The sequence below is a fragment of the Hesperophylax consimilis genome, chromosome 24, assembly GCF_061612785.1.
Source record: "Hesperophylax consimilis isolate HC1 chromosome 24, BYU_Hcon_1.0, whole genome shotgun sequence".
NCBI classification, from domain to species: domain Eukaryota; kingdom Metazoa; phylum Arthropoda; class Insecta; order Trichoptera; family Limnephilidae; genus Hesperophylax; species Hesperophylax consimilis.
The window spans coordinates 17,536,741-17,549,936 of record NC_142859.1 but is presented as its reverse complement, the minus strand read 5'-3'; positions in this window follow the sequence as shown (position 1 = coordinate 17,549,936).

Sequence of the window (13,196 nt, the reverse complement as noted above, 5' to 3'; positions counted from 1 at the left end):
GAACCGGTATGGGGAGTGGGGAATAATACGCTTTTAATCACTTAGGGCAGGTCTACTAATATTCATATGTCTATGCCTGGCAACATTTTTTGGCATCCTGAAAAACGACTTTGAATGTTTTGTTGTGTGTAATTATAATATCCGTAAACTGCACACACAGAAACTACTTTTTGCAACATTTTTACATGTTTTTTATCAATATTAATCAAAATAAATTTAGAAAGCGCAAAACACCAAGTACTAAATAAATTTAATTTGCCGCCATTGAAAGCAATGTCAAAGACAATATTCTACTCTAGCACCTCTAGCGGCCAGAGTTGGATGTATTTTTAATATTATAGGGTATTTGATTTAACCAAATATCATAGGGTTAGATCGTAAAAAAAAATAAAGATTACTTTGTAATACTGTCAAAACAAAGTGCGGAAAAATCATAATTTTTTTAAAATAAATTCATTTAAATTTAAATTTTCATACAGTAACATTGTGACGAACTAAAAACACAGATCTTATGTAAATAAAAAATTAAGCGTTTCAGTGTACGTTGTAGAAAAATCCATTCACATGATTTTTTCTAAACCAGCGAAAATGCAATGTAATTCAACACAAGTTTAACTGCTGTAAAAAAAAAAATTTAAAAAAAAAAAAAATATATATATATATATATATATATATATATATATATACATTATACAGGGTTTTCCAATAAGAGATGTTGTTTTGATATTCAATCGTAAAAGATCAATGGTTTCGTTGCTTGTGTGGCACGTAGCGCCGTTTTGTTGAAAGTAAACGTTGTCCAGGTCAATACCATCACATTCCGGCCATAAAAAAACATTAATCATCTCTCGATAGCGCAATCCATTCACCGTAACTGTTGCTCCAGCCTCATTTTCGAAAAAGTAAGGTCCAATGACTCCGCCGGACCATAAACCGCACCAAACAGTCACACGTTGAGGATAGAGAGGCTTTTCAACAATAACTCTTGGGTTTTCCAAGCCCCAGATGCGACAATTTTGCTTTTTGACGAAGCCACCGAGGTGGAAATGGGCTTCATCACTCAAAATGATTTGCATTTGATTCACTCAAGTGAATTTTAATCATTTCAATGCGTTGTTGAAGCGTGTATCGTTCCATTTTTATTAATGGCGTAGATTCTACTTGTCAAATGTCAAAAAATGACAGCTTCAAAAGTAACATCTACCGAAAGAGCGGGCTATTCAAAATAACACCTCTTATTGGAAAACCCTGTATTATTTGACCTCATCTAGAGTTATTTTTAAATGACTGAACTAATGTTTAAAAGGGTGACCGGATAAATCATCAAAATGATAATTCATCATATCTTTAAAAAGTTATATAAAGTCATGGAAAGGGATGAAACAAAAACTTTATTAACTGGGTTAAGTAGGTTAGGTTAGGTTTAAATTTTATTTTTTTTCATCGTTTCTAATAGCCCAGTCAATGAAGGTTTTGTGTCGGAACTAATTCCCCGGAAGCTGAATTTTTCACAGATGTTAGAAGATCTTTAGACATGTATTTTTACAAAAGTCCCCGACTTTCCCCCTTGTGCTTCCTTCCCCACCCCCTCTGGAATATATTTTTCAAATCCTTTTGGAATATGCTAATATCTCCTTAATGGTTTTATAAAATCAGATTATTTATTTTTCGTTTAGTTTTTAATTAGTTACTCTAAAAAATTGTATTCTTTCATTTTTGCGAGAAAAGCTATACAATCGCTACAATTTATTAGTAAAAGAAAAATATCAGTTTTTAAAATAGTATTTCTGAATATATTTGCACATAACTTTTTTCTGAGCCTGTTAACGAAAAAAAATAAATCAACAAAACTTGTAGACAATACTTTTAGCTATAAAATAATGTATATAATGATGGGTTTTAATTTATAATAAGGCACGTAGGCTGTTAATAAGGAGCACGGCGCGCGGCGGCTCGAACGCGCAGCGGTTCGCGGCGCAGCGAGAAATTACAAAAACCTATGGAAAGTAACGATTAATTCATGTGTTTGCTTTTTTTATAACAAATTCATTTAACGTTGAAGAGTTTTATTGTTATTTACCAGTTTTAGTTCGGAGGGGAGGGGGGTAATATAAATATTTTCCCCTGCCCAATGAAGCGCTTTAATTATCCACCAACCGCCGTGCCACGGTCTGGCTAAACAGTCATATTATGTTGTATGATTGTTTGTTAATTATTATTTAAATAAAGGTATGTGGGAAATTTATGAGAATCAGTTTACGCGTCCTCAACAGTAACCATCATGCTCCATGGACATGAATATTCTCTGGCAAACAGAGCCTACACTTTAACAGCAGCGTCTCAAGAGACAAGTCCACGTAAGGAGAAAAGAATACCGAGATATTGATGGGAAATTAAGACAAATATAAAATATGTATCAAGATTTAGTTACGTAGAAAAAAGATATGGAGGAGGTTAATAATGATGACAATCTAAAAGAGACGATTCCATATACTGAAGCAAGTGAAGACAGGATTAAGGAATCATCGAGTAGGACTGCCAATTTGTGGCTTTACCTTCTACATTGCATCGACCTCATGCTTAGATTTATATTTGCAGAGAAGTCCGGGAATCGGAAAATGCACCTAAATCCTATTGTTGATATGCTTCCATTTTTCCACCCGGCAGGACATTTACCACACGCAAAATCAGCACATATGTACGTTCAAAGTATGTTGCAATTCAAATCAAGAATAACTAAAGAAGAATATAAACTATTCACTGAAAATGGGTACTTTACAATAAGAAGAAGCGACAGATATTGGTCCGGTACGTGGACGGACATGATCATCGAGCAGTGTCTCATGCGACCAATGAAGTCAGTAGGAGGTTCGACACTTGAGCGTGGAATCACTGACAACGCTTTGTCAAAGTGGAAACTTGGAACCACTTACTGCGTGAAAGTGCAAGAGAGCATTGAAGAATTGATCGGTATAGAATTTAATTTTACTGAACAGCATGTTGAGCTGCGCGAATCACGGAAGAAAAAGGGATGAGCTAGATATAGGAAAATATACATCATGGCTAAGACAGCATAGTCCGTTCACCAAGCTTTCGGGGGAGCTGGTGTCTTTATCTTTAGGGTTTATTTCAGATAACAGTGTCAATTGTGATAACGCTTATGAGGTGGGCCTGGCAGCTATGTAAAAAATGAAAGGATGTAATTTTGGAGATATACGACTGAAAAGGAAAGACATGGTGACTACCCAGCAAGATTCAAATCCGCAACTGTTGAGGCCGAGACAAGTTGCAGTAAACCCCCAGCAGCTATTTAACAGAATACTGTGCATTAGTGATAGTCCTAGCAAGCTTTAGACCTACTTAGGATATGAATTGGCTTCAAGACCCCTTCTATTTTTGATGAAGTCTCCCTTCGTAAAGGAACAAAATCATGTATGGCGAAAGTATTTAGCGAAAGTATTCATGACGAAGTTGATTTGGAAAATGCTGCAATAGTCATCGATGGGGGATACCTCCTACACTCTGTTGTTTGGCAAACTTAAACTACTTACGGAGACATCATCAAATCATGTTCACGTTTCGTCCATACTAAATTTGGCAAACATTCTATTGTCGTTTTCAATGGATACCCTGAATAACCAACTGTAAAATATGAAGAGCAAAGACGAAGGTCGGCTAACAACTCATCGTGCGATATTGAATTAAACTGCACTACACGTTGTTTGACTAAGAAAGAGGCTTTCTTATCTAATAAAAAAACCAACAAAAATAATTATTGAAACACTGTGTCATGAATTTAGTGAATCTGGTTTGAAAACAGTCAAGGCCGCAGGTGATGCCGATATTGACATTGTACTAACCGGCCTCGAACAACTCAACATCTTCTCAAAAGTGATTGTTGTTGCCACGGATTACTTGTATTTGTAAGTTTTTTTTATAAGTCTTGCACCTGAAGGAAAATCTATTTTTTTCTGTAAAGATGTTGGTGAAAAGGCCCCTTCAAGAACTTTCTACGTCATAGAGAAACCTATAATGTTACATAAAGATATTCGAAAACACATGTTATTTACCCATGCCATTACGGGCTGTGATACGACCCCATCTTTATATGGGTTAGGAAAGATAAAAGCTGTTGATATGATGAAAAACAATCCCGAAGCAAAACGCGCAGCTGAGGCATTTCTGGAAAAAGATGCAACTGAAGAGAACTTGTTGCAAAATGGAGAAAAATTCGCTCTCGCCATGTATGGTCTTGGTAGCTACTCTCATTGAAACGAAGTTCGATACTATAAGTTTACCAGACTAACGACAAAATCAGCTTTTAAATCTAAATTTGACTTGGTAAAACTACCACCGACTTCAGAATCGCGTCATCAACATTTGTTGAGAGTTTATTTGCTAGTACAGTTTTGGTTAGGAAACAAACTAAACCCTATAAACTGGGGATGGAGGTATGAAAATGTAAATGAAAATGGTGGAAAGAAGAAATTTTTGAAACCATTTGCTCCTGATGACCTTCTTTATCTGGTGTCCTGTTCCTGCAGGTCTGGATGTGGAAATTACTGTGGCTGCAGAAAATCTGGATTTACCTGCTCTGCCATGTGCTACAACCGTAACGGATTATCATGTCTGAACACACCCCAGTATGACGAATAAATGGAAGACTCTCTTGACTAGAAAATTAATTGGATATTTGCCTAATTTTGTCATAGATAATATTGATAAGTAGGTATATAATATAATTTTCACTCCGTTTTGTCATTATAATATTTTTAGAGGTACCTATATTTTAAGAAGCTTGTTTGAAAGTAAACCATTTTAGATTTATGCACTATTTTAAGTGATTTGTTGTTTCGGTATTTTATTGTTGATGGGTGCACATAATAAAACAAGTGAGAATTTCCACAAAAGATTTTTTAGAACTTCGCCATAACATAAGGTCTGCAATATTTTAATGTTGTGAAAGGGTAGTCCCACGCTGTTGTAGGTATTTTTGGCTTATTTCACATAACTTTATTTAAATAATAAGTAACAAACAATCATACAACATAATATGACTGTTTAGCCAGACAGGGGCACGGCGGTTGGTGGAAAGCGCTTCATTGGGCAGGGGAAAATATTTATATTACCCCCCTCCCCTCCGAACTAAAACTGGTAAATAACAATAAAACTCTTCAACGTTAAATGAATTTGTTATAAAAAAAAGCAAACACATGAATTAATCGTTACTTTCCATAGGTTTTTGTAATTTCTCGCTGCGCCGCGAACCGCTGCGCGTTTGAGCCGCCGCGCGCCGTGCTCCTTATTAACATCCTACGTGCCTTATGATAAATTAAAACCCATCATTATATACATTATTTTATAGCTAAAAGTATTGTCTACAAGTTTTGTTGATTTATTTTTTTTCGTTAACAGGCTCAGAAAAAAGTTATGTGCAAATATATTCAGAAATACTATTTTAAAAACTGATATTTTTCTTTTACTAATAAATTGTAGCGATTGTATAGCTTTTCTCGCAAAAATGAAAGAATACAATTTTTTAGAGTAACTAATTAAAAACTAAACGAAAAATAAATAATCTGATTTTATAAAACCATTAAGGAGATATTAGCATATTCCAAAAGGATTTGAAAAATATATTCCAGAGGGGGTGGGGAAGGAAGCACAAGGGGGAAAGTCGGGGACTTTTGTAAAAATACATGTCTAAAGGTCTTCTAACATCTGTGAAAAATTCAGCTTCCGGGGAATTAGTTCCGACATTGGGTCTTTTTTTCCCTTCATTGACTGGGCTATAATGACTTTATATGACTTTTTAACCTTTTACCCGCTAAAAAATTATACCTAAGCGGTTGCCCCCACGCGGCACATTTTTTGTTTATGAATTTTTTGTCGAATGTTATTTTCATATCGACCATTTTATATAAACAAAATCATAATCTGAATTATTAACTATCATAAAATCTTCCTCCAACATCGAAGTATCAATAAACATTCACTTGAGATAAACTGAAATAAAGATAATGCCATAATTGTGTTAATATAAACACACTAAGTGATTTCAACCGAAATAAAGAATCCCTCTCATGGCCGACTGTAGCGACGTACGATGTAACATATAGGTACCTACCTACTTGTGTAGAGAAATATGAGTCCTTAGGATGGCCACTGCGCCGACGCTCTGCTTTTAGTTTATATTTCTTTTTTCTCTGACTTCACTTAGTTTTTCTTTAGTTGACATTTTATTGACGTTTATGCTGTGAAATTATTATATATTGTTTTCACTGCGATAAATTTGCAATAATATGAAGGTACACTCACGACAATAGTAAAAAATATATACAAAAATACACTTATAATTTTTAAAAAGGTTAGTAGTTTTTTTTTTCGTGGTAAATACGGAAACATGGGTAAACACATAATGTCACATTACACTCTGAGCACATGTATCTTGAATATTTTTTTACTTTAGTTTTCAGTTTGGAGTTGGTACATACACGACACAGCCGACATGGGTTTGCACGTTTTGCCGTTGAGGGTATTATGTCTGGCATGTGTTTTGCTAATCCTTTGGCTGACAAACGGAGTGGATCATCAGAAAAACGTGACGTAAATTGAGATGGTTCACTGTATTTTTCTATTAATTGTCTTATAACTTTCAATTGAAAATCTGCTAATGTAGTATTTTTTCCGGTAACCTTGTTGAAGAGCGTGTGCGAATTTAATAAATAAAGATCTATTATATGGAAAACCACTTTTTTGTACCATTTTATTGACTTCCTCATGCATTTCAAACTGCTCAACATCATGTCGGTTTTGTCGACTGCGCCCATATGTAAATTGTAATCCAAGATACATTTTGGTTTAAATATTGGTTCATTTGTTTCCCTGTTAACTCTTCCTATTGGAGATGAAGAGCTGTCGTGTATAGTTGTGATCATATGAATTTCACGCTTATCTTGCCATTTTAAAGCTAACAGTGGTCCACGGTGTTTTGCCTCTATTTCCCCCTTTTTTAATTTTTCGAAACTTGGCATGGTCTTTCTATTTTTGCGCACTGTTCCACAAGCATTAGTTTTCTTGCTATGAAGAAAATCAAATAGTTTTGGGCTGCTATACCAGTTGTCGACCCAAAGATTATGTCCTTTACCTAAATAATTTTCGAGCAATGTCGTTACGACAGCTCCCGAAACGCCAAGGCACTGATTGTCTGTTATGTCCGTACCTTCACCAACGTAAATAATAAAGTCTAAAACAAAACCAGTCTTACAATCGCACATGACAAACATTTTTATTCCGAAACGGTGACGTTTAGAAGGTAAATATTGTTTAAAAGCTAACCTACCCTTAAAAAGAATCATGCTTTCGTCGATGCACAAGTTTTCTTCGGGTACCAATGTCTCTTTGAAGATTTTTCTGGTGTGATCAACTAACATTTTAATTTTATGCAATTTGTCACCAGGGATTTGTGTTCTAGAATCACAGAAGTGTAACATTCTATGTAAAATCTCGTACCGATCCCTTGGCATGGTTTTTCCAAATATGTTATTTGACATCAAAGGATCGGTAGACCAATGCTCTTCTATCGTCAGATGACGATTTCTGGTCATTAACATAGTCAAAGCAAAGTAAATATACATTTCTTTAACCGATGTCTCCACCCATCTGTTGAGGCGAGAATGTTTGGATGGTGGTCCCTTTTCAAGAACAGCCAGATAAAATTTATTAGTCTCTTCAACAATTTTCTCCATTATCTCATTATTTAAAAAATATTCAAAATATGCAACTTCTTCTGAATTATCTGAAAGTAATGTAGATGGATTAACTCCAGACAAGAAGTCATCAAATTCATAAACAATTGGTATAAAAGGACCTGTACTCCAATTGTTAACTATTTCTTCAGGAATAACATTTGATGTCTGTTCTGATGTGAGATGTACTGGGTGAGATGGCAAAGTCAAAGGTTCAGCAGAAGAAGTTGATGGCTGAACTGACGGCATTGAGGTATCACTTTCATATTGCTCATCAATAACAATATCTGTGTCGTCATCATTTATCTCAAAATCACTATCCGCATCTAACATTGTTTCATATATTTCAATATCAGATAGGCCACGTTTCGACATTTTGAGGGTTGTTAAAAAAAGTTTTTTTAAATTCATACGCAACAGGAACGTAATACAAAACACAAACACAAAACAAAATATTTTTAAATCGAATTAGTCACTTTAAAATAATTATGTACGCAACAAAATAAAAAAATTCAAAGTGGATATCGACGCACAAGTCTTATTACGATAGGTACGGGGTTCACGCCAGAGACACTAGCTTCTTTTCGCGCGTGTTTCAAAACTGTGACTGACGGCAATCGCCGGGCTCTCGGTTTTATTAATTTTATAAGATAAACAATGAAGTAGTATATACAAATTCTCAGAGATGTCGCAACACAAATGAATATTCTTATTTTTAAAATAAATTTCGAACGAATACGGTATACATGTGCTTGGAAAACGAAGTCGAAACTTGAAAATGACTAAAGTCAGCCGCCGCGTGGTGCGAACGATTTGAAGAAATGACTAAAGTCAGCCGCCGCGGGGAAAAGATTAAAGGTGTATTGAATTGTCACTGTGTTGAGTTATCATGGAACCGTTTATAAGACAAGGTTTTTATGCATAGCACAAAGGATGACAAATTATTATAAGCATTAATTACTCGCCTGAAATTTAATCATGTATTGTTTCATAGTGCTTTCACACAAACGAATTATTGAATTCCGATAGTCTAAACTTAAACTTTAGGGTGCACAGTTTACACCCGCGCTGTGCAAGCGGGTTCCCTACAGAGCATCGGACCATCCCATATCCATACTTTAGGGTGCACAGTTTACACCCGCGCTGTGCAAGCGGGTTCCCTACAGAGCATCGGACCATCGCATATCCATACTTTAGGGTGCACAGTTTACACCCGCGCTGTGCAAGCGGGTTCCCTACAGAGCATCGGACCATCGCATATCCATACTTTAGGGTGCACAGTTTACACCCGCGCTGTGCAAGCGGGTTCCCTACAGAGCATCGGACCATCCCATATCCATACTTTAGGGTGCACAGTTTACACCCGCGCTGTGCAAGCGGGTTCCCTACAGAGCATCGGACCATCCCATATCCATACTTTAGGGTGCACAGTTTACACCCGCGCTGTGCAAGCGGGTTCCCTACAGAGCATCGGACCATCCCATATCCATACTTTAGGGTGCACAGTTTACACCAGCGCTGTGCAAGCGGGTTCCCTACAGAGCATCGGACCATCCCATATCCATACTTTAGGGTGCACAGTTTACACCCGCGCTGTGCAAGCGGGTTCCCTACAGAGCATCGGACCATCCCATATCCATACTTTAGGGTGCACAGTTTACACCCGCACTGTGCAAGCGGGTTCCCTACAGAGCATCGGACCATCCCATATCCATACTTTAGGGTGCACAGTTTACACCCGCGCTGTGCAAGCGGGTTCCCTACAGAGCATCGGACCATCGCATATCCATACTTTAGGGTGCACAGTTTACACCCGCGCTGTGCAAGCGGGTTCCCTACAGAGCATCGGACCATCCCATATCCATACTTTAGGGTGCACAGTTTACACCCGCGCTGTGCAAGCGGGTTCCCTACAGAGCATCGGACCATCCCATATCCATACTTTAGGGTGCACAGTTTACACCCGCGCTGTGCAAGCGGGTTCCCTACAGAGCATCGGACCATCCCATATCCATACTTTAGGGTGCACAGTTTACACCCGCGCTGTGCAAGCGGGTTCCCTACAGAGCATCGGACCATCCCATATCCATACTTTAGGGTGCACAGTTTACACGCGCGCTGTGCAAGCGGGTTCCCTACAGAGCATCGGACCATCCCATATCCATACTTTAGGGTGCACAGTTTACACCCGCGCTGTGCAAGCGGGTTCCCTACAGAGCATCGGACCATCCCATATCCATACTTTAGGGTGCACAGTTTACACCCGCGCTGTGCAAGCGGGTTCCCTACAGAGCATCGGACCATCCCATATCCATACTTTAGGGTGCACAGTTTACACCCGCGCTGTGCAAGCGGGTTCCCTACAGAGCATCGGACCATCCCATATCCATACTTTAGGGTGCACAGTTTACACGCGCGCTGTGCAAGCGGGTTCCCTACAGAGCATCGGACCATCCCATATCCATACTTTAGGGTGCACAGTTTACACCCGCACTGTGCAAGCGGGTTCCCTACAGAGCATCGGACCATCCCATATCCATACAAATTGAAAATTCCCGCCGATTGGAGATTCCTGTCGGCAATCATTTTTTTTTTTTGCAATTATCATTTGGCATTTATTTTTACTCGGGAGATATATTCAATTTGTATGGATATTTCAGGCGAGTAATTAATGCTTATAATAATTTGTCATCTAGAGTTGTTGGAATGGTCAGGACCAGGCTTTTACCTTTTGATTTTCCATTTTTCCTCTCTTCCCTTGTTACAACATCAATATTATTATTCATACCCAGTTGCCCTTTCCTATCAGGGCCATATTCGTCCTGACAGGAACAGCTCAGCGGAAATGCACTCAGAAGAAGATTGATGGAAGACTTTGTACAGGAAGATCTGGCACTTGTGGCTCTGAAACCTATATGAATGCTTGGAGTGCAGTTCCATTCAATGGCATTACAAAACTTATAGCTGTTTGGGATTGTGAATGGTTTGGAGTAAGGTTTTAACCAAACATAAGTATTCCAAGCCTTCCTCGGGGGTCCCCGACTTCTTCAACATTTTGTAAACTTCGCTCAAATGTAAAAAATCACTTAAGTGGATATTTACTTTATTTAATTTAGTACAGGAAATACATATTGTACATTTGTAAAATGTTTTGACTGTCCAACTAGAAGGAATTCCCATTTTAGGACATTCGACTCGGTATCTCATTCCAGTGCAGAAATAATGCGTTAAGTCTTCCTCGGGCGTCCCCGACCTTTTCAACCATTTAAACCACTCTCTAAACACTCTTGGCGCTAATAAGAACACATTTTCAGCAAATTTGGTCCAGTAGTTATTGCATCCATATGGTACACACATAAGGGCTGTGCCTTTATCTACATAGATTGTAGAGATCTCAAAATGGCAAGCAAAGGAACTAAACTGTCTACGTCATACAAGGTTGTGTGCTATCTCTAACTAAATTTCATAAATGAGTGCCAAAATGCCCTCGTGTGTGATGAGAAAATGTTGTCATTCACGGCATACACTAGTAAAATCCAAGGAATAATATTTAATTTGTAAATACACGCACATTACTTAGTATTATAAACTAGCTGTACCCCGACATGCGTTGCTGTAGCTCAGTCTGTCTGTCTGTGCAGATAAAGAAACAATATTGCGTGTTGCTTTTATGTCCAACAGATAGCACCGATTTTAAACAGGTATTCGAATGCAACATTGTGTCAAAATTTCAAAGGAATCAGTGAAAAACTTTCGTAGTTTTAATATTTTGAACAAACGAGCATTTACATTTTTATTTATATACTAGCTGTACCCCGCCAAGCGTTGCTGTACCTTAGTCTATCTGTACAGATAGAGAAACAATAGTACATGTTTTACTTCCAACAGAAGGCTCTGTTTAAAAAAAAAACCTTGTTAGTCCAACAGATGGCGCTATTTAAAAAAAAAAAAGTTTTTACCTGTCACAGGTGACATCTACATAATGTAGGTATATAAAAACACTCACATCTTCGAATGCAACATTGTGTCAAAATTTCAAAGCAATCGGTGAAGAGCTTTCAAAGATTTAAGATTTTAAACAAACAAACATTTACGTTTTTATTTATATGGATAGAAATAACACAATTACAGATAACATATACTTATTATATGTACATAATATATACAATTACTAAATAAATAAATTAATAAAGCTTTGAGTCACAATAGATTGATAACATTTAGTATTTGTACATTTTATTACAAGGCATACAAAATATCACAGTGGTACTTTATAAACTTTGGTACACCAAACAGATAACATAATCATTTAGCCACTGCATTTTCTGAAAGCAAAAAATTAATAAATTCATGTTATGATTATATATTGTGAGGTAATTACTACAACTAAATCCGAAATCAGCTTTTTCTAGTTATACACAAAACCATACGGTTATTTTCACATCCATGTACGCCGCAACACATAATACGTGTTTGTTTTGCGGGCATGTATGCTACAAGCAGATATTTTGTGTAATTCGAAAAGCTGATTTAGCTAGTTGTATTAATTACCTCACAATATGATACTTAATTTATTTATTTACAGTTTTGAAAGATGATTTACTTAGTAAACAAATGTTGAATAAGAAAATTTTCTTTCCTAGGGAATCCGCAACTTCTTACTCCATTACCATAGACATCATAAACTTTCTGCCACTTATTTTTCCATCGACCCACGCACGTCCACACCATCTAGCTTTATTTTCTCAATCCAGAATACAAACATTTATCTCTCATTCGTAATACAGTCGTCATACCACAGGTACACCTCAGGGATCTAATTTTATTAATTCAGTGTATGTACTTTCATCCTTAACTCTTGCCAGTTACATTCGTCACTACCATACATTAAGTGCCATATCTGTATGTAATTGTAAGTCATACAGCTGTATTATGTATTAATTTTAAGTCACTAGTCATAAGTCTTCGATGTAAGTCACAGTCTTCGATGTAAGTCAGTATTATGCTACGTATACATACGCGAGCCGAACTGCCGAACCGAGCCTCAACTTATGGGAAAGGAATGAAACAACCGCAAATGGCGCGAAAAGCCGCTTGCAGTTGCTTTGTTTCTTTCCCATAATTCGTGGCTCGGTTTGCATTTCCGTTTGCAAATGTATACGTACCATTAGATGTACGACATATTTAACATCAATGAAGCAGAGTTTAGTCTACCTGTTTTCTTTACTGATTAATATTATCTCTAAAAACTATTTAAAATTGTAATTTTGTAACGTTTTTAAAATTAATAAATAATTCAATTAAATCACTAGATATAAGTCTCCGTACTTATTTGCCAAGCTACAAGTCTTAGTTTTAAGTCACTAGTAATAAATCTTTGCTATAAGTTATTAGTTATCCACTGCAGTGATAGGTGTTAAGTTATCGATTTGGCTGCTCGATTCAATC